Source organism: Scatophagus argus, chromosome 9, assembly GCF_020382885.2.
Source record: "Scatophagus argus isolate fScaArg1 chromosome 9, fScaArg1.pri, whole genome shotgun sequence".
NCBI classification, from domain to species: Eukaryota; Metazoa; Chordata; class Actinopteri; family Scatophagidae; genus Scatophagus; species Scatophagus argus.
In genome coordinates, this window is record NC_058501.1 from 4,317,560 (window position 1) to 4,338,333 (window position 20,774).

Below are 20,774 nucleotides of genomic sequence, written 5' to 3' on the forward strand. Positions count from 1 at the left end.
GCTTTGACATTTTCACTAATAAAAAACAAAAGGACAGAGATTTCATAGGCAGGGATCTGTGTGTGTCACTCACTCACAAACCTGATTACAGCACCTGATGGAATTATCATATTTACAATAAGACCTTTCCATTATGGCGCTCAGCTATTGTGCTTCAGATAGCTGCAGTGCGTGATGAAATGATGAAATACAACATGTGCGAGCTGCAGCCAGTAAATGTCAGACCAATTTGACAGACGGGGAGGAAAATAGCTGAGATAGATGGCTGACAAAATGAAAAATGAAATGGAAAAATGAGCAAAATGACACAGTGATTGTGATCTGAGGCCCCTGTTTTAGATGCATATTAAACTGCACAGCAGATCAATAGTGCTGTGTTGGGCTTACAAAGTTTAAAAGCTGTATTTTTTATTTATTTTATTTTTTTTATTAGATTCTACACAATAATTACAAAGATGTGGGGTGAAAAGGAAATGGCAGGTTCAAGTGTAATTCTTGGTTACCTCTACACCAGGAAGACTGAGGGAATATTTAACATGCCACACTTTGGTTTGGACCTTTTCTTGGCTCTGTGCCTCATGAGTGTAATTTGGATGAGTGCAGCTCGCTTGCCTTTGGGCTCATTAACAACAATATAAACAGTAATTACTGTGATCGCCTAATTAATTCATTTAAAAATGCTGCACGGTGTAAAAGGCATGAGCAAATCTTTTCTGGAGATAACAATTTTACGGAATCATTGTTGACATAATTAGCAATTTCATGTTCCAAAATACAACAGAAATAATTAAAAACTTTTTTGTCCTATTTCATACATTTACTCTTTTATTATTCAGATTGCTTCCGCTTTTCTTTCCTTTTTCGCTAAGCCAGCTCTCTGTGAGTTATCCTTCTCTGATCCCGTCTCTGTCTGCATGGCAGCTCCGCAGTCCTGATAAATGTAATCCTCCCCTCTGGGCACATCCTTTTGTTTTTGGGCCATTTCAATGCTCTCCTCTGATCACCAAGCTTTACTTATTATGGAATTCTGTGCCTTCTTTCGGTGGGTTTTTGTTGAAGCAATGAATGGTCACTGTCCCCTCAATTGTCCATTAATTCTATCTCCTTTACTGGCCAGTGCATTAACAATAATTTAGATTCAGCCGAACAAAAAGTAGATTTGTTGTGGCTCTGCACAATGAACGATGAAATCTTTACATGTCTTCCACCACACCCACATCCTGCAGAGATTTTCTCCAAAACAGTGTTTCAATTAAGCAACACATTAAGCTGCAAAGATACGCTCTACAATAACTAGTCGTTGTTCTCTAAATGTACAATGAGATCAGCTCATATAAAGTGGAAGAACACAGTGAGCATGTGCATATAATGTACACCAGACTTCAGCTGAAAATCTAGATTTTATGCTAAAATCTATTGTCTGGAGTCATTCAGTGCTTTAATGGAAGAAACATAAGTGAGCAAGATGCGAGCCACAGTGTGAGAAGCACGTGACAGAGTGCTTTATGTTACAGCCACTGTCCTCTGACCCTTCAAAACCCCAATTAGTATTCCTGCACAATTTATCACCACGCCTGGCATCACTTCTTGTTGATTACCTCTCTACTCATTAAAGTGAGAGTAGATTTATAGACAGATCTGACTGATGCATGAGTTGGGGGGGGGTCACTATGTTTAAAATGGTGACAAATATATAGAAGTGTATGTGATCCGGTCCAGTGTGGCTGATGTTTTAAAAAGAGCCAGAGATTAATAAGCATAATTAATTTTTGATCTAAACAGGAGCAGGGTTTCTATGGGGTGACCTGCTTTCACAAAGTAGCACAGCATTCCTCTCATACACACATACACACACGTACACACACACACGCACAATAAAACTTTAAACTACTCCCTACTTTTTCATTTGTTTATCGTTGTACAACACAGGGCTCTGCAACAAAACCCAACATGAAGTGCTTTAATGGCTCTCACAAAATGAACAAAAAAGCTTTTCTTGATATATGTTATGCAAAATGTCATGTGTACCTACATTGGACTTGCAATTGGCAACTATTACATTAATTCTAACTGACTACAAGCGAAAATAATGTCTTATGATTAAGATTATGTCTTGAGGAGATGAACAGGTTGAAAGTATCAGTTCACTGAATAACTGTGTTTTTTTAAAAGTTGACAAGAGAAAATGGGAAGCACAGCACTTGATCGCCACCTGCTGGTCTTGTTATGTTTATTTAAAATTCTGGCTGCATTGGTTCAAAGCCTACATGCTCCTTACAAGAAATGATCAGCCATACAACTTGTAGCAAGAAACACTGTGTTTGTGTCAGCGAGATCACTTATGGCTATCAAAGACAAGTGTCTCTTTGGAGCAAGAACTGATTGCAGATCAGACAATTTACATGTCTGATCCTCAGACACATAAAAGTAAGTTACTGTTCTCAAACATACTTAACTTCCCCTTTGAATGCACATGATATAAATATTATGCTACAGCATATGTACGGTATATAGACAATGCTATTAGGTTATTATTATTGTTATTACTCGTTCATTAATATTTAAGCAACATTTTGTGCTTCAAACTGGTTAAAGTGGTGTTAATTTAACTATTTTATATTGGGCTGCAACTAATGTTTAATTATTAACAATTAATAATAATTTTCATTCTGGAATATTCTGCTGGTTAGTTTCTCAGTCACTGTATTTATTCTACATTACAGGCATGATTAAAGAGAACTTGAAATGACACCTTTAAATGTCTCGTTTTGTCCAACCAACAGTCCAAACCTCAAAAAATGTATTTTTGTTAAAACAAACAAAAGCAGCAAATTAAATGCCAACACAGTGACAGCAAATCATTTCAATTTCATTTGTTTCATTTCAGATGAAACTGAGAAATTACTTCCGTAATTTAAAAAAAACAAAACAAAAAAACAGTATTTTATTTTTATTTTTATTTTTTTGGGGATTATTATTACAGATTATTGATTTTTATTTTTGCTGCCAGCTAGTTTCAGCTTCTTAAATGCAAGGATTTGACAAATTACGCAATTATAAAAATAATCCTTAGTATCATCCCTAACTCAAGTCTGGTACTTGATTAAATGTGTATAAATACATTACACTACTGCAGTGGATGCACACTGATACTCCTCTGATAATAAATACAACAGTACAGCATACAAAATAGGACAGAAAATCTTGAAATGCTCCTGTAGCCTCAGCATACTGTGCACCTGTAATATAAATTGAAAGGAGAGACAAACAAATATTGCATTGGATATGTCTGGTGGATTCTGCATATTAAAAGACTCTCATCACGAGGGAAATAACTGAGCTTTGTTGACATTTCTGAAAAAATATTGTTTCATCACTCCAAACAGAGGTACAGGTGCACCTGTAACATAAATCACAATAAGAAACTGTAATCGACCTTTGGCAGTACAGATTCACCAAAAGTAAAGTCTTGCTAACATGTTAAACTGGTAACATTCTGTCTTTTTTTCCCTCAGGGACAGCGCTGCTATTTATTGGTTATCATACAGTCATTTAGATGTCCACTAGATGGTGCCAGAGCCCAAATCTTGAATTAATTCTGCATTTGGTGGCTGAAGAGGTGAATGAAACAGAACTCTCACTCTGCTCTTTTTCTGGATACCACAAATGCACGCAGACATGGCGTTCACGTAAATGCTTTCAAAGTAACAGAATTTGAATGGTATATTTTCAAAAAGGAGGGAAAAAATAGAACTTGTGCGATCTTTTGCAAAAATGCGCTATGACAGAAAAGAATTCTCTGATTCTTATTATTATTTCTCGGACCGGAAGATGAGCCAGTTTTCCTCTCATGCAGCACATCCTGTTTGGATGCTCTCTTTGATCTAACTCTGTACACTGACACTTGTTGGGCATACATGCATGCCTGTGTGTCTCTCTGTAGTTTACCAAGTTACCGGCAGATGAAGAAGCCACTTCTGGGTGACATTTCAGCCTACGTTACGCGGTAAGTCTCCTGCTTGAGGTTAGCTCTTTGTTGCATTTATGGCTCTTACTGGATTGCTTCCTGTGAAAGACCCGTAGGAGACTGAACATGGTAGGCTGCATTGTTGTAAAGTAAACTCTTCCAAAATGTATCCAGTGCATCTTCTTTGCATGGTTAAAATGAAAGTAATCTCATAAAAATGGGTTACTAGTGTGTATAAGATGTTAACTACTTATTTTTTATTTTTATTTTTATTTTTTTTTAGATTTTTTGCCGCCGGTTAGGTCAGTATACAGTGCACCGTGTTTAGCTTTGTATCAGAAATGCTTAGCCTTTTAGCTTGCTATGCTAACTGAGCTTTGGAGAGCAGAAATGACTCCTTTTTGACGCAGTAGCTTTTATCCCACTGTTAACACGTTTATAGTGCCGAGCTTATCAACATGTGTGATACTCTCGCTGTGTATTTACAAATGTTTCAAAGATTTCCGCAGGTTGTGCTGTTGGCGCATACAAACGAAAACAAACTTTTGGAGCACACAGACTGTTGCTTCCTGTGCTGCAAGCATGAAGTTTAGAGGGATTTAAGTTGGATTTGAAGACAGCGCTGTCGCATGTATGAATAGGTGTGAGTCTGTGCTTTGCTGTTACATGCTTGGTTCAGAGAGCACCACTGTTATCCCTGCTAGGTTATAACTTCAAGTAAATACGTAGTTATGGGATGAGCTTTATCTTCATCAGGACCATGAAACAATTGTTTAGCCGTTTACAAACTGTAACATTTGCCTCTTTTACTTGAAAATTACATTAATGTTTTAAAAAATAGTAACCATTATCGACTGAAATGCATGTAAGTTACATCTCTGGATGAAAGTTACAGTCAGTATACTCATGGAGCTAGTGGGACTACCAGCTGGTTATACTCCTACTACTAGAAGAGAGCTGTCAACATGTGGAGATTGTTGTTGTGATTTGACATTAGTAGGTTATGTGAATCAATTTCCCTCTTCAACATGAAGCATTTTTTTCAGCACATCTCTGAAAATCTCCTTCAATATGATTGCTTGTTTTATGTGTTGTTAAAGAAGTGTAAAACTTCTGGGCGTAGTGTAAGGGAGGTGTTGTGGGGGGAGGTCCCCTTCAGGATGTGCAAAGTAGATTTCTCGCCTTATCTCCACAGGTTGTCACATGTATGAGGAGCCAGATGATCAGACATCTGGGGCGGACGGCACGTCACCAGTCAGTGTTGTATTCTGACAGCTATAGTCAGCATGTTTAGCAGGTAGGCGTGTCGCTGCAACTGCTTGGGCTCAGTGGTCGATTTGGTCAGCCTTTTTTAACAGCATAATGTTACACCTGTTTGTTAAACTGAGCTGCAAGTGAATAATTATCAGCCATTTCCTGTTTCTTTAGTGATGAAATTTAAAATAAAAATTAGGCCAGGTGGTTCATACATAATACGTCTGTTGGATCTGTAGTTCTGTCACCCTGAACCACACAGGCCACATGTGTCTGGACTTCAGTCAGCGATATACAGCCACCCGCCGACTGACTCAACATGCACGCTCATTAAAGAGAGTCACACATGGATGCAAGTTTCATCAATCAATTCTGGCTGTAAAATGGAAGTTTAAAACTGTGTCCCTTTCATCTTTCCTCAGTTGCTGTTAACTTCCTGACGGGATCATAGGCGAGTTAGGAAGGATACAATAAACACAAACGCCAGAGGGAGTGACCCAGCAGTCTGAACCACTCACCTGGGCTGCAGGTGTCCACACGTTCTGTTCTACCTGGTAAGTGACAGAATTACAGCAGAATTAAGTTAGTTTGCGTGCATGATTAATAGCTGGTGTGTAGATGCTTTAAGTGTAGCAGTTTGAATATAAGTGCACATCAGTATTTAGACATCACACTTGGTATTACAAAATTGTTGCATACATTACATTCTTTTTGGTGCATTTCCATTGTAAAAGACCGACCGTATGTGACTATTTAAATTATGTCAGCAGGGATTAGACAACTGACGACACAATGACATTGATTGCTCCGTAACTTTATTTCATCCTATTTCCTTCTGTCAGCTCATGCTTACCATGACACACTGCAATTGTTAGTAAAAGCTTTGGTTTAACACTGTGGTCTCAGAGCATGTGGTGGAGTTTCATCAAAGTCCAAAGACATGCAGTTTTGGAGAATCATACTGTAAGTGTGTGATGTCTGTTTAGTGCTAACCCTATGATAAGCTGGCTGCAATGCAAGCTGTGATAGATTCCACCCCCCTGCAGGACAAGCAGTTAGGAGAATGTTAAAATACATTTTATAAAAAATTCAAATTCACATATGAATTTAAAGCTTTTCCGACTGCCACACAATGTAACACTATGATATCTGTGGATAAGGTAACTATTGCTTTAAAAAAAAACCATGATTACTTCATCTCAGGATCAGTTCAGGAATGGATGTGCTGTGTGTTTTCTTGATAAAGACAGTGGCTCTGGCATTTATATTGTATATAAACCTGCTGACACCCCAAACTGACATGTTAGAACGAGCTGTGAGGAAAAAATTCTGCATGTATGCATTTTTCTAGTTGTCTGATAGTCGGCTCCATTTTTGATCAGGTTCTCAGTTGGCAGAACATCTGGTTTGGTTAAGCTGAGATGCTAATGTCTCATCAAAGCTGTTATCTCCCCTCACTCTTTATCATTCGTAAAGTGTGATGGAAAACATAAGGTGGCAGTCTTCTCATTTTTAGCTGTCAGTTGCTGCTTAAAATGACAAACATCACCAGCAGCATTGTGGGTCTGCTGTGGTTAATTAAGGTTAATTCAGTGGTGGCAAAAATGAAAAGCTAGTCTGTCCTCTGGTTAATGTGCTCTCCGTGGCTGGTGTCTGTATTCAGCCAAAGATTGTTTTGTGTGAAGATATATCACTCTGCAACATCACTGTACGACCGCCGGTGGACCGTGTGTTTTTGTTGCTCCACAGAGTGATGACTCCTGTCTCAAAAAATGACCACATTTTTCAAGGATTCAAGGAACTTTATTGTCATACCAGCTCACATTCACATGTTTATGGTGCGAAATTAGGACTCAGGTCCTGGGAGCAATAAGTAGACTATAAAAATATAAAAGTACAAGGTAAAAAGTTGAATAAAATAGAAATACAAGCTAAATAAAAATAGAATATAAAAAGAATATAAAACTAAACATTTAAATAAGCTAAACATTTAAATAAAGAAGCCGGTTTTAGCAGCATAAATATGTTGCATGTGCAAGTGTGTGCAAGTATGAGGTAGTCCAGAAAGTAGTCCTTAATATTGCACTTGTGGTATTGCACTAATAATCATTGATCATTAAAAATCATGAGTTTCCATCCTGTGCTGAAATCTACACAATTGTACTGTGTGTGTGGTTGATGGAAAAAACTGTCAGTAGTGAGCAGGGTGAGAGCATTAAACATGTTCCCTGTAATGGATAAGAATGCAGCCGGGGCTGACGGCATGACATCACTTTAGGTTGATTGTTTGGTTTTCTTTGGCTCTTTCTCCTTATCAAACTCAGACACAGTGTGGGAAACAGTTTCTACTTTTGTCCTTCGATCTTCCCAGGATGGATAGTTAGAATTGTTGGCATTCCTCATTGCAACCAAGGACACAGCTATACTGCAGCTGGCTGAGGCCTGTTTTAATAAATAATATATATATATTTATTTATCGTTATTTAATATGCCTGCTTTTACTGGCAAGTTAATTTTAAATACTTAGACCCAAGAGGTTGAGAGAACTTGATGGAGACAACATGTAACACATACCAGATCTGAACACATGATGTCACAGTCATGTGGTGTGTACTTTTAGACCACAAACCCGTCAGTATGCCCCATATTAGGGAAACTTAAAAACAAATCCTAAAATTTTGTTTTCTTTGCGTTCTGTGAGGAAGAAAAACAACCCATTGAAATTCTGAAAGTCAAAGCATGTGCTTCATGAAATATCCTGTGAGCTCTCGTGTCCACTTGTGTTCAGCTCTGCAGTTGTTTCCTTGAGTCGAGTGGCTGAGATCGAACGGGAAAGTCAGCTGTCAACCTCATGTTTCCCACGGACACGAGGGTGACAACTTGAACAAGGGAAGGTGATGTGTATCCCGCTGCCTTCAGGAGATGGCCTGGCACACTATAACCCCTCACTTCATCCATTCACCTTTTGTCAGCATTTGTGTTGTCGCATGGCTCAAGTATGAGTTGATCGCTGTCAGTGTCATATTTTTTGGAAATGATCAAGCATATATCACTTATTCTTTATATTAAACTTCAGGATCCAGTTTATTACAAACATGGCCATGAATAATAAACTAAAATACAACATTTAAAGGGATAGTTCACACGGAAATCAAAAATACTTTTATATATTTATATATTTTTTTAATTTTTACCAAACTACTCCATATCTCAGCACAGAAGAAAATGTAAAAATGAACTAAAAATAAAGAAAATATTAAGTTAGTTATAAAAATTTAAAAAGTTTCTCATTCTTTAGTCCCTTTCAGAGCGTATGTGGGAATAGCCATTTGTTTCTGTTTCAAAACTCTCCTCTTTCTAAAATTTGACGTTATGACAGGTTGTCTCAGGTCTGAACCAGCACCTTTAAGTCACATGACCCAAGTGACATCACAGGGATTTTTCTCTCCACAGTAACTCATAGGATGCTTTATAAAATAGTTTTGACATACAGATCAGACTCATATGTTTACATTTCTCTGGCCTTCGTTCATAATTTATGAATCGTATGCACATAAAAAAATACATTTTCTTCCAGGATGTTCTGTCCAATTCATGTTACTGTAATTTAATTGTGTTTGTTTCATGTTATATAACATAATGTACAGAGAGAGCATGAAATGAAAGGCTTGCCTCGTGTGTCAGAGTGATTCTGCAGTCCGTAGATGACTGAGTACTGACACCTGGCCCTGTGATTGGTCAGATGACTTTCTGTGACCTGTGAGTCATCACAGTTATGAACTGCCAGCCTGTCTGATGTGTTAGTTCATAACAAAAGCTGAGGACAGACTTCAGTAAAATCTCTGCTGCCTGCAGACTTATTGATTTGCTATTGTTAAACCAGCCATCAACAGCTTTTGGTGTATAATGTATTGTCTGTTATACAAATTACTATGTTACTGTGGTTAAGAGTTCACAGTCTTTGTCACATCAGCTTTTTCACCTTTTTCTCTTCAATGTCAAACAGTGTGAAATCATTTGAGAAATATGTTTTTTCTGTAATTGTAAATGGGTATCCCTTTATCTAACTGTTTTATAAAAGTGGACCACAGGGAGACACTAAAGCCTTTCACTGAGTGCCAGTCTTTGTTACATGACAGAACAGTTTACAATTGTCAGTAATAGTCACAAATAACTGCTAATTTGATTGACTTGACAGTGAAGTTAATTGTCCCAATGCCTCTGTGTATTATATGGACTGTATAACAAGGGTATATTGTGAGTACACACCTTGGTTTAGTTTTGAAGAGCATATTTATAGGTGTCATATTTATATTGATGATTTGCTCTCAATCAGCACAGCATCCTTTACCGCACCCTTCCTCTGATAAGCCCACAAAACCACATCCCTCCACAGCCTCTTAGTCTAATGTCAGCTGTATGCACCAGCTGGCTGTTATTCCTCAACTCTGTGTGTGCGTGTCTGTCTGTAAATCTATCTGTCTGTCCAGCATGGCATCCCTCAATTAAGGTCAGGCGGAAAGACAGAGACCAACTGCAAGTGTCTAACAATGTGCTGATGGGCTTCAGGGGATTGAGGCTAAGTAGAGTCAAATTTCTCTTCTCTTGTGCACAATCAGAAAAGGATTCCAGTTTAGTCTGTACAGTATTGTGCTGTTAACAGCCATACAATGTAAATGAATCAGCGAAGGCTTGAATTAAATTGAGCACTACTTCGGACATGAAAAGCTCTTCAGTGTATCTATCAGTCATTATAAGCACATTGCCAAGCATTGTTCACACCCACACAGCTTCATTTTAAAGGTCCAGTGTGTAGAATTTAGTGGGATTTAGAGACAGAAATGGAAAGTACCATTCATAATTATGTTTCCATGAATTAATCACCTGAAACCAAGAACCATTGTATTTTCATTACCTTAGAACGAACCAGAGGAAGCGGGTTCTCTAACGCTGACATCTGCCATATTGCACCACAGTAGCAGACAAGAGAGCACTTGGCTACCTAGTTTGCCATCTTACTTCCTCACTCTTTGAAGTATCATCTGGCGTTTCCTGTGTTTCCCAGGAAGTCATAGCACTTACAGCAGCCAAAGAGAATATCAACACTGACAGGTGACCAAATTAAATGCACTATTAGCTTGAGTAAAATTGTGGATTTTTCTGGGTTTGGCTGCTGTTTGAAATATTTTGGATAATGTAAGTATACAATTGACTAGAATATATAACAAAAGATTTAGTAATAGTTTTAGACATTTTAATGCTTCTGTATTTTTATTCCAACAGTGATTTACATGATTACTTGTATGTAAAAGGGAGTGTGTGGAAAGCAAAACAGGGCTAAAAAGGAGACAGAGTTATGAAGATATGTTAAAGTTGCTAACTAAGTTTGGCATTTCACCTTAAAAGCTGATAATACGTAGGTCATTGTTGTGTTTACAGTTTGTTTCCAACGTCACTGTGTGGCCTAGTAAAACAGTTATTGATGGAACATGAAATCTTCTTTCTCTCGCATTAACTTGGGCACTTTTAACTGATTGATTGCAACAGATGCAAGAGGAAAGTAGTACAAATTGCAAATTTACTAAAGGTTGTAAGCAGATAATTTGTGAAACAGTTTCCCTGTTTCCCAAATGTAAATAGGACTGCTGGAGCCCTTTGGTAGACAGCTCTGTCAACATCACCCAGGTGTTCAAAGTCAGTGTGGAACATCTATCTCAGTGGGCAACATACCACCGAACATCCGTCTATGAAGCGTCTTAATGGGCAGCAGCTGCGGCATTTCACAGTGATCTCTCTTCTGTCTGCCCATATGTGGCTTCAGGCTTTCAAACAGCACGGCACAGTGTGGGTTTCACATTAAAAAATGACTATTTAACCGCAAAATGACTGAAAGACATTCATTGTGCACCTTGACTGTTGTTCTGTATGAGTATGTAATAGAATGAGACCAGTCCGGACAGTTATGAGGCTGACTTCCTTGTCACTAGAAATGAAAAGGCCTTCCTCTATAAAATTGATTTGGATGTTTTTTGTAAAATACATAGTTGGTCTCCATGAAACTGAATGCACATATTATATGATTATCAATACAGGTTGAACAGGATTACTAAAACGGGTTCAATCATAAAAAACCATACAGTACTGCTGAGTGATAAAAAGCAAGTTAGTTAAACAGTTACTGACAAGTATGTGTTTTTAGTCTGAAGTGCTAAAATTTGTGTGCACTATAAGAGCCTTAAAGCCCACACTCCATTACTTCACCAGCTACACAGTGATACCCCTCTGCCAAGGCCAGACAGATTGTCAGAAGTGGTGACATCAATAGCTGCAGGTTGTGTTGGGGGAGCTGAGACGAGTTGCTAAGCTTCACTGACAGGCTTTGGCTTCGTACTCTGGCTGGCCAGGAGTCCATGGGCATGTCCCAAATTAGCACAGGGCTTTCCCACTATGTGAGAAAACCACAGTGGCCAGAGTGCCTGTCACTCCTGCTGCCTGTGAAAACCTAACTGACTTCAGAGGGATTATTTAGGGACCTACAATGCCTGTTATCTAAACCCCTTGAAGATGAACTCCTGGGAGTCATCAGCAAACATTCACTTAGAAATATAGGAATTGACTTTACCAAGTATGAAAGCAGTAGCAAAGAAATAAAGTGATAAATTGAAAACAATGTCCTGATTAAAAAAGTTACAGGCAGAGCAGCATTCAACACAAAAAATGTGGAGAGAAAGTAGACCCAAAAGTTGTGACAAATGCAAATTAGGATCCACAAATCAAAACAAGACTCAGGAATGTGGACGATGATTTTTGAGTATTAAGTATATATTGAAGGTTTTGAGGCTGCAGGACACAATTTTAAAGATAATGAGATTACAAGAAAAGGACTGGATTTAAAAGTAATCCAGTCCCATTTTTTTTAATTGTAAATTGTTTGAGAGTCACTTTGTATTTGGAATGTTCATGTCACTGAGGCAACTGGCCACTGAATACTGCACAAACACCAAACTGATTTTTCCCCTCACAAAATTTTGGTCCTTCACCTTCTTGTTTTTAATCATCTTGTTTTTACAGTTTCATTTATCACCAAAGTTGTGTATGTATTACACAAACCTTTTTAACCATTGCAGGTGAACACACACAAATAAATGCACACGTCAACACATCCACGCACTCATGGGTTTGTCTCACATTGTCTTTATGTAATGTTCCAGTTTGCCACCCAGTGTGCTGTATAGGAGAGGCAGGATGAAAGCTTCTTGGAGCGACAGTTATATGAGAGAGGAACAGCAATGAGTGGGCTGGAAACCGTGACAGCCGGTCTGCTGTAGGGGAGTGCGAGAGAGTGAACAAGAGGAGGGGGGTTACACGTGGGCGTATGCCACAGCAAATATGGTAGGAAGACAACACGATGCAGCCGCAGCCCAGTTTTGTTCAGCAGATGAGCGAATGAGCAAGGAAGCGTGTCTTGTCCAGACACCCACACTGCCTGGGCTGGTGTCCGAGGAGATTAGCAATACAGTGTTACGTCTTTCTTTGTTTCTCTCGCTGTGCATTAGGTTGTTTTTAATACCTTGTACCATTTCAGTATATACCATTCCTGTGATATTAGACTGACCAGGAGAAATTCCTTCATGCTAGTCATTCCTATGTGACAAACAAGACTGATACCATTTTTTGTTGGAAAGTGTAGTTCAGATTTAATTTAATGTACCCCCCACTGCTTGGGAATAAGGGTTGTTGCAATACCAGAAATTTTGTAGTCCATACCAATACCCGTGAAATTCAAGGATTCTCGTGCCCATTGAATGAATACAAAATAGCCACGTATTTTACTGTATACTCCTCCTACTATATAGACAAAAGCATTGGGACACACCTCTTTATTACTGAATTCATATGTCTCATGGGGCTGTTTTTCTGGAGCTGGGCCCGACCCCTTACATCCAGGGAAATCTTAATGCTTCAGCATACCAAGACATTTTGGACAATGTTATGCTTCCAACTTTGTGGTGACAGTTTGGGGAAGGTCCTTTTCTATTCCAGCATGACTGTGTCCCAGTGCACAAAGCAAAGCTCCATAAAGACATGTTGGATGCATCCCGTGTAGAAGAACTTGACTGCTCCACACAGAACCCTGATGTCAACTCCATCCAACAGCTTTGGGATGAACTGAAATTGAGATTGCAAGCAAAAATTCCAACAGAAACACTCCAAAATCTTGTGGAAAGGCTTCCAAGAAGAAGCTGTTATAGCTGCAAAGACGGAGCCAACTCTACTTTTAACACAGTCCCATTACTTTTGTCATTTGTTATTTTGGTGACAGATGACACAGATTGAAGGATGTAGCCTACTAAAAATTAGCCATTGTAAATGTTGTATTGAATATAGTTAGCTACACAGCAATGCCAACTGTCTCGAGCAAAAATAATGGTAACATGTCTTCAGGATAAGGATAACACTTTGAATATGTTGTAAATATCAAATGTCACTCACACTGAATTCGAATATAAATTCCTTAATTTGAATACATCTGGATGTCTGTCATTGAGGTGCTTTGCTAAGTTGGAAACGTTTCCTCTTTTGGCCCAAAAAGTACAGCAGCACCGTCTGCATACTGGTTTTTGCACATTTATAATTAATCCCTGATGATCCATCCTTGGCCCAAAATATATCCATACACGACTCTTACTCTTTTCCTATTTGACAGGTTGAGGCTGAGCTGTAACTGTATCTTGTTCTTCCGTGTTGGTAGGTGATCTTCTTGCACCTTTGGCATTTTATTGCTTAATTATATGTCTAGGTGCATATGTTGTTCCTGTAAGGCTTGGAAGAATTTCATCCCCAGTATGTACAGTACTGTTAAAAACAAAAAATCCCTCATGACAGTAGAAGTAGGAAAAAGAAAAAAAGTTCTACTCTGTCCTTGTTGTCAAAGCCTCTCATATGTAGCACCACAGATCACTGTAGAGAAATTTGCAGATGGAATATGTGGATTAGGTTTCCTCACACAAGTGTGAAAAATTTGTTACAACACTGTGACCTGTATGGAATCCAGTCCCATGTGTATGCAGCGTCCGAGCCGCTGGTAGCTGCAGCTGTGGACAGAGGTGAAGTCAAGTGATTCCCCATACAAATATCACAGTGAAAAGTTTAATGTCAAGAGGAAATCCTGTAAGAGACCAGGGAAATAACTTTATGACACTAAATTTGCACGTGGTAGCTCATGCTTAAAAATATTTGAGCCACTGAATTACATTATTTACTTGCTCAGCTGTCAGTAGTGTCTGGTAATGTTGTAAGGTTGTTTCATCCTCTTGAATATAACAGAAATAGAGCTCAGGAGCTTGCTGCTAATGAAATGCTAATCCCTTGAATTGCCCAGTCTCCCTGCTCATTTGACACTACCGCCTGTGTTTGATGTTTTGCATGAATGCACACTCATATGCACAGAGGTTTTTTTGATTTTTATATTGTTCTAGTTTTTACACCTGATTCGATCTGCTTTTTCTTACCTACCATCTGCATTGAACGTGTTGCCATGGCATCAGTGGAAAGGCTGAGGTCTCCCTGTTGTCACATTTTGTTCAAAGGCAACCTGAGCTTTCTGTCTCTTAGCACATTTAGTTCCGTTATGTTCCTTTCTCTTCTACCGCAAGGCTGAAACCACGTGTGTCTGAGCAGGGGAACTGACCATTTCCTGAGAGATTTTTAGAAACTGAAAAACGACATCATATTTACAAAAACCAAAAGGGAGGAAATGAAAAAGCCACACTGTTATGCTGGCCTGAACATTATTTTGTGTGTTAACAGCTTGGTATTCTTTGGTATTCTGGTACAGTTTTTTTTCAGTTGTTCTCTACCATTATGAACACTGTCATAACTTTCATCGGTGCATGATTACAATAATAACCTCTTATTAATGTTATTTGCTGGCTTTTGACTTGCTTAAATAGCCCTGTTGCATTGAATTCTTTTTAGAAAACAATAGCTGGACTCGGTCATGGAATTTAGACAAGTTCGTCTATTTTTAGTTTATCTCTTTTTTTCCTCCCTGTAGTAAAACATCAAAGTTATGGAGTAATTTTATTTATTGAGCCACAAGTTATATTCCGTATACGGTTGTCATGCAGGCCAACTGCTAGATCAGTAGTGTTTGTGTAGTTTCACAAATGGTGTGGGAAATATGCTTGAGCCCAGGACAATCTGGGGCATCTACACATGTATGTTTGCCTGTGTGAGAGAGTGTACAAGTGAGAGTGAGAGCACAAGTGTGCATGAACACTAGTGGTTCTGCTTTTACTCGTGAGACTATTAAAACAGCCCAGAGACAAAGCAGCAATCACAGACCCAGGGGAAATAATGCCCTGTGATGTGAGGGCATCAGTGGATTGTGGCAGTTGGTGTTGGAGTGTATTTTGAAGGCCTGACACTTCTCCTTGTGACAATTCCTAGCCTTTTCTCAAGCTGCACTCTCTTTCCCTCTTCTCTTTTTCTTCAGTGTTTGGTTGCAGGCTGCTGAATTATTGCAGAAAATACATTGTCATTGAAAAGATGAGAAATGCTTGCTCCCACATAAACAAACCTATCATAATATATCGATATTTATAGCGAAGGTCCCTAACATATTTACCCAACACTAAAAAGTGTTGTTATCACATGATAAAATGTGTGTCTATTTATCTTCCGAATAGCAAAACCTTCTCACTGAGAACTATTCTGGGAAAGCCACAGCAGCAACACCTCGTGTGGAGTTATAGTTGGAGCTGTTACGGAGGCCCTTGGCGGGTTGTTCCCAAAAAAATGAAGCCATGGTAATGCACTCATTTTTCACAGATAAACATTTTAAATATTTTCTTACACTCCTCTAACAGAGGGTCTTTATTTGCTTCCTTTACCCGTCAGCTGATTGTGTAACGATTTATCGCCTAGGATAGCTTGTAAATTTATCTTTTAGATGTTGTAATAATTCACAGGAAGTGAAAACTTGGACCTGCCTGCGAGGCCAGGCCAGTCAAGATCAGTATGATCCTCAATGAATAATGGTGGACTGACAGACCAATGCTACCATTCTTAGGGCCATACCACTAGCATGCGTAAAATCACCAAATAATTGATTGGTTAAGTGTACTTAACCTTCATTCTCAGTGACTCACCTAAATCAATGCTGGTGCAGCCAGTTGTTAGTATAGTAAGTATATTTGGCAAGGCACTGTTAGTGTTAAAAGTGACAATAATACTAGCAGCAGTAGCAGCAGTTCTATCTTCCATTGGCATTGGATTAGAAAATATCTGTCACAGTCAAAGCTGTTACAGCTGTTTGGAAGGCTGTCTGTTTGCTCCTAAAGGCAGGAAAAGGTTTTAATTCATAAAGAGATAATTTTTAAGAATTTATTTTTGCTTTCTAGTTGAGTTAGAGGGATGCTAAACTGAGTTAACTGGCTGCTGGCTCAAGCAACATGTTGAACATACAAACACGCAGGTGGTTTTGATATTCTCATCTAACTACCATTCCTTTTAAACAACTGGTTTTAGCCAACTGTATCGCTATATTTTTACAGATATGACATCACCTCACATAGCTGAACTTGATGTCAGCGTGTTCAGGTTGTTCAAGGTAAAATCGCTGTAAACTACTGCTGTATCTCTCACTGAATTGAACTGATTGGTATCATTTGCTTTTCTTTTCTTTTCACAAGAAAGCAAAATGTTGTATAATGCGCTTAACCACAGCCAAGCTCCCTCTCACACAATGATTTCAGTTAGCCCTGCTAAATTTGCGACTATGAAGATGTGCACTGCCTGAGCATTTATGTTATTTGAGAAAGCTCTGGAAAGTGAGAGGACAGGAACCTCAGGGGCTGCAATACAGAAGGTAGCTTTCCTCACACTTTCCCCTTCTCCAGGCACCCAATGGGAAAAAGCTTTACTTGCATCAGCTTTTATTGCCATAGCAGAGAAAAGCACTTCGTATTTGCAGAAAATATGTTTTGTGGTTTGGTATTTAAAAAAACTGAAAAACGGATTCTTCCTCCATTCACTGCTCATTGCATGTTATAGTCATGTCATTCACTATAGCTTTCCTGTTGTTATTGTTGCAGCGTCCTCTGACTGTACAAAACCAAGTCCAGATTATGGATAATTTCCATTCTTGATCACCATTCACCATCTTCTTGTAATTTCCTAACTCATCTGCACATTCCACTCTCTCTTGTGGTCATTTTAATTTTCCTACTTATTACTATCCATGTCAGGATATCACATCATAGATAGTTGTGTTTTACAACGCATGTATAACACGTTTGATCCCATAAGGCTTTAGTCATGAGGGATGTTTTAGCATGCAAATGGAACTCAGCTGGCCTGTGCTTACTTTAAGTTTAGAAAAAATTGTTTAGGCCTAAAATAAGGTTTGAGCTTTGGGATTTGTTTCAGCACTTACTCCTACTATATTGAGGACTTGAGTGCATAATTCCAGTAATTCCTGGTAAATTACACTAGCTCTCTGTGAAATGTGCTGTAGCTGTGTTTCCAAACAGACTGGAAACACGTGAATTCCTAAATGCTTTTTAGTCGTGCTAACTGCATGTCTATAGGATGGAAATGTCGGTCAAATGTCGGTCATTTTCTTGTTTGGTTATTTGATCAGCCTATAAACATGTTGGTATCTCTTCTTAACATTAAAGTGTAGAGAGTAGTCACTACCTCATATGACCTTGCATTTAGGAATGACTCCCTGACGTTTTATTGTCATTCAGGTCAAAATTTTAACTAGTACAATACTTAGAGAACTGAAATCAATGATATTAATGACATTACATAAAAAAAGCATTAGCATAGTATTAGGATTATGAGTATGTTATGAGTGGTGCCAGTATCCTCCACCAGAACAGCTCAGTTGTTTGAATAGCTTTCTGACATTGGAATTTAACTTTAAGCTTAACAACAACAACCCAGTTTTCAATGTGAGGTGTATTTTCTCATGTTTTATATTTCTACTCCATCACATTTGGGTGGCAAATCTTTTATGTTTTACTTCACTACATTTGATAATTTCAGTAACTCGATACTTTGCCGAATCAAATTATTACAAAACATAAATTAACTACTACTAACTTCTCACTGCATTACAACTGCATTACAACATAGCACATTTTCTGGTAGGAATTATTTAATGGAACAGAAAGATTTTTTTTATATAGGCTGATGTGAGGAACATGACATGTAGAGTGTGTACGCCATTAACATATCTTACGGTTTCGCTTAAGCCAGATTTTCCGGTGAATGTGCTAAATTTATGGCTATCGTGATTTATTTTCATCATGTGAAGAAAAGTGAGATCTGAAATGCTTCATCATGCATTCATCCCCTCCTTTTTTCTGCGACAGAAGTGTGTACGATGTCCAGTCTAAACAGTATAATGTTGGGTGGTCAGGCTGCAGCGTGCATGATCCCTGTTGTTTTTGGTCAGTGTTGTTTCCCATGACTCTGAGTCAAGCCAAAGGAACCACACAGTTCCCAGGCCCCCAGATCCCTCCAAACACAGGCCATTACACACAGTCACACATACACACTCACTCATAAATCAGGGACAAATATGTGTGTGTGCATATGTGTCTGTGTGTCACTAACATAAAAGAGATGAATGGCCTGAACATCCTTTGCTCTTTGAAGCACACATGCTCAGTCTCATTTAATAACACACACTCACACACACTTACACAGGCCTGTAGGGCTAAGGGACAGCTGCAGCTTGTCCAGTTAAGAGGCCCACTGCTTAAAACAAGGGCTGTCTGCATCTCTGCCACCCACATTCACACTTTAGGTCACTTGCTGTCAGTGGGGCCTCTTTCTTAAGATGACATCCACTTATCTAGAGCTTTCTTGAAGTAGAAGAACTTCAGTAATTCTAAAATGATCAAAGAAGGATTATAATTATTTGGCAAATTTTGCTACTAGCATCATTACAGTACAAGGCACAGCAAATTTTCAAGTTTTGGTTGTGATGATGCCACTCTTAGGCTAATTGCTAACTATAAAAGTGGAACTCAGATGTGGTTAGTGTAGCTTCGCATGAAGACGGGAAGCAGGAGATTAGAGTTAATTGTGTTCTTTCTAAAAATAGAAAAACCTCTGAATTTTACCAATTAACATGCTATAACTTGACAATTTGTCCTGTACACAAAAACCAAAATGCAAAAATGTATGTTAAAGGTTACATAGTGGAGCGATTTGACACAATGTCTAACTTGAGTTTTGGTTTCACTGTCAGTCAAACCACAGTGTGTCGTTTGTGCATTTCAGTCTTGTACAGCTTAAACTAGCTGTGCAAAATTTGCAGTAGACTTTATGTTAAGATAAACTAACTGTTTCTTGGCTCTATCTTCATATTTATCATCAGGGCGGTACAATCTTATTTTGGACTTTTGCTTCAGTTTTTCCTTTGTTTATCTTTTATTGTCTCCTGATTCATTTCTTTTCTTTATTATTTGGTTGCTAATGAGAAGCCTGACCCAGGGCTGTCCCTGAGGTCACTGAACAAAGCTTAACAAATGCTAGACGTAGGTTATGTTTAGTAGGATGACCTCACCCTTTCTGGTAGCATTTCCCTCTTAGCAGGGGTTCACAGCAGTTAAAGCAGTTGTTGTTATTTTCAGTTTAAGTGAGATTCTCCGGTGAAATTGGTAAAGAAAGTGCTATTGACTTTGACTAATAGTTTTACCACTATTTTTCCTTGATAAATGTCTATAAATGATTAGTCAATGATGAAAATAGTTGTCAGTTGTTTTCTATCAACTATTCAATTGATCAGCTAATCGTTTCAGCTCTACAGCCTGTAACATTATTATCAGGACTATCATCCAGATAAATTTACTGTAGATCCTGAAATATAATTGCTTACTTAATATTGCATTCTTTGTATTCATGTACCCTATGACAGGTTTTTTCCACAGTTGGAAAAACTGTGACTCACAGGAAGTGCTTTGCCAAGCAAAATAAAAGTGTCATGGCTGCTGCTGCAAGCCTACTCCATGAATAAAGTTGTGTCTGACATTTCATAGGCGAGCTGCATCTGTCCATCCGCTTCATGCCAGGAAAAGAGACAGTCATCAGTATGCAGAGACAACTCTATTTCTGCATTTATATTATTGATATGTGTGTGTGTGTGTGTGTGTGTGTGTGTGTGTGTGTGTGTGTGTGTGTGTGTGTGTGTGTGTGTGGAGTCTCTGTGCATGTGTGCATCAGTAATAGTGAGCAAGGGACCAGAGTGTGAGTCATAGGGGAGGTGGTGATGTGTCTTTCTCTTGCTCCTCATTCCCAACCTGCTTCTTTCTGATAAGAGAGCGACTGAGGCAGTGGGCTCTGGTTAATCCTCTCTCTGCATCAAGCCAGCCTCCTGCCATAAAGAACAATAGATGGGACAGGCTGGTCATCCATCTTTTCTTCTGGCTTCTGTTTATAGCCCTTGAATCATCAAGGATGGAAGTGGGTTGTAATGCTGTTGAGTAACTCTTGAGACACTTTGCAGATTGTATAATAAACCTTTTCACTTTCA

General features: G+C 38.6%; 1 protein-coding gene across 2 annotated transcripts in view; it reads left to right on the forward strand.

The window, feature by feature from the left end:
- Positions 1–3,858: 3,858 nt before the first annotated feature.
- Positions 3,859–20,774, forward strand: part of LOC124064387 (neurocalcin-delta A) — a 62,131-nt gene continuing 45,215 nt past the window's right edge. The window contains exons 1-3 of one of the 2 annotated variants that reach the window (XM_046398810.1): positions 3,875–4,006; positions 5,163–5,264; positions 5,644–5,775. The gene's annotated coding sequence lies outside the window, so the exon portion shown is untranslated. Of the gene's footprint in view, positions 4,007–5,162; positions 5,265–5,643; positions 5,776–20,774 lie in introns of both variants that reach the window. The other variant, XM_046398808.1, reaches the window with a different exon arrangement.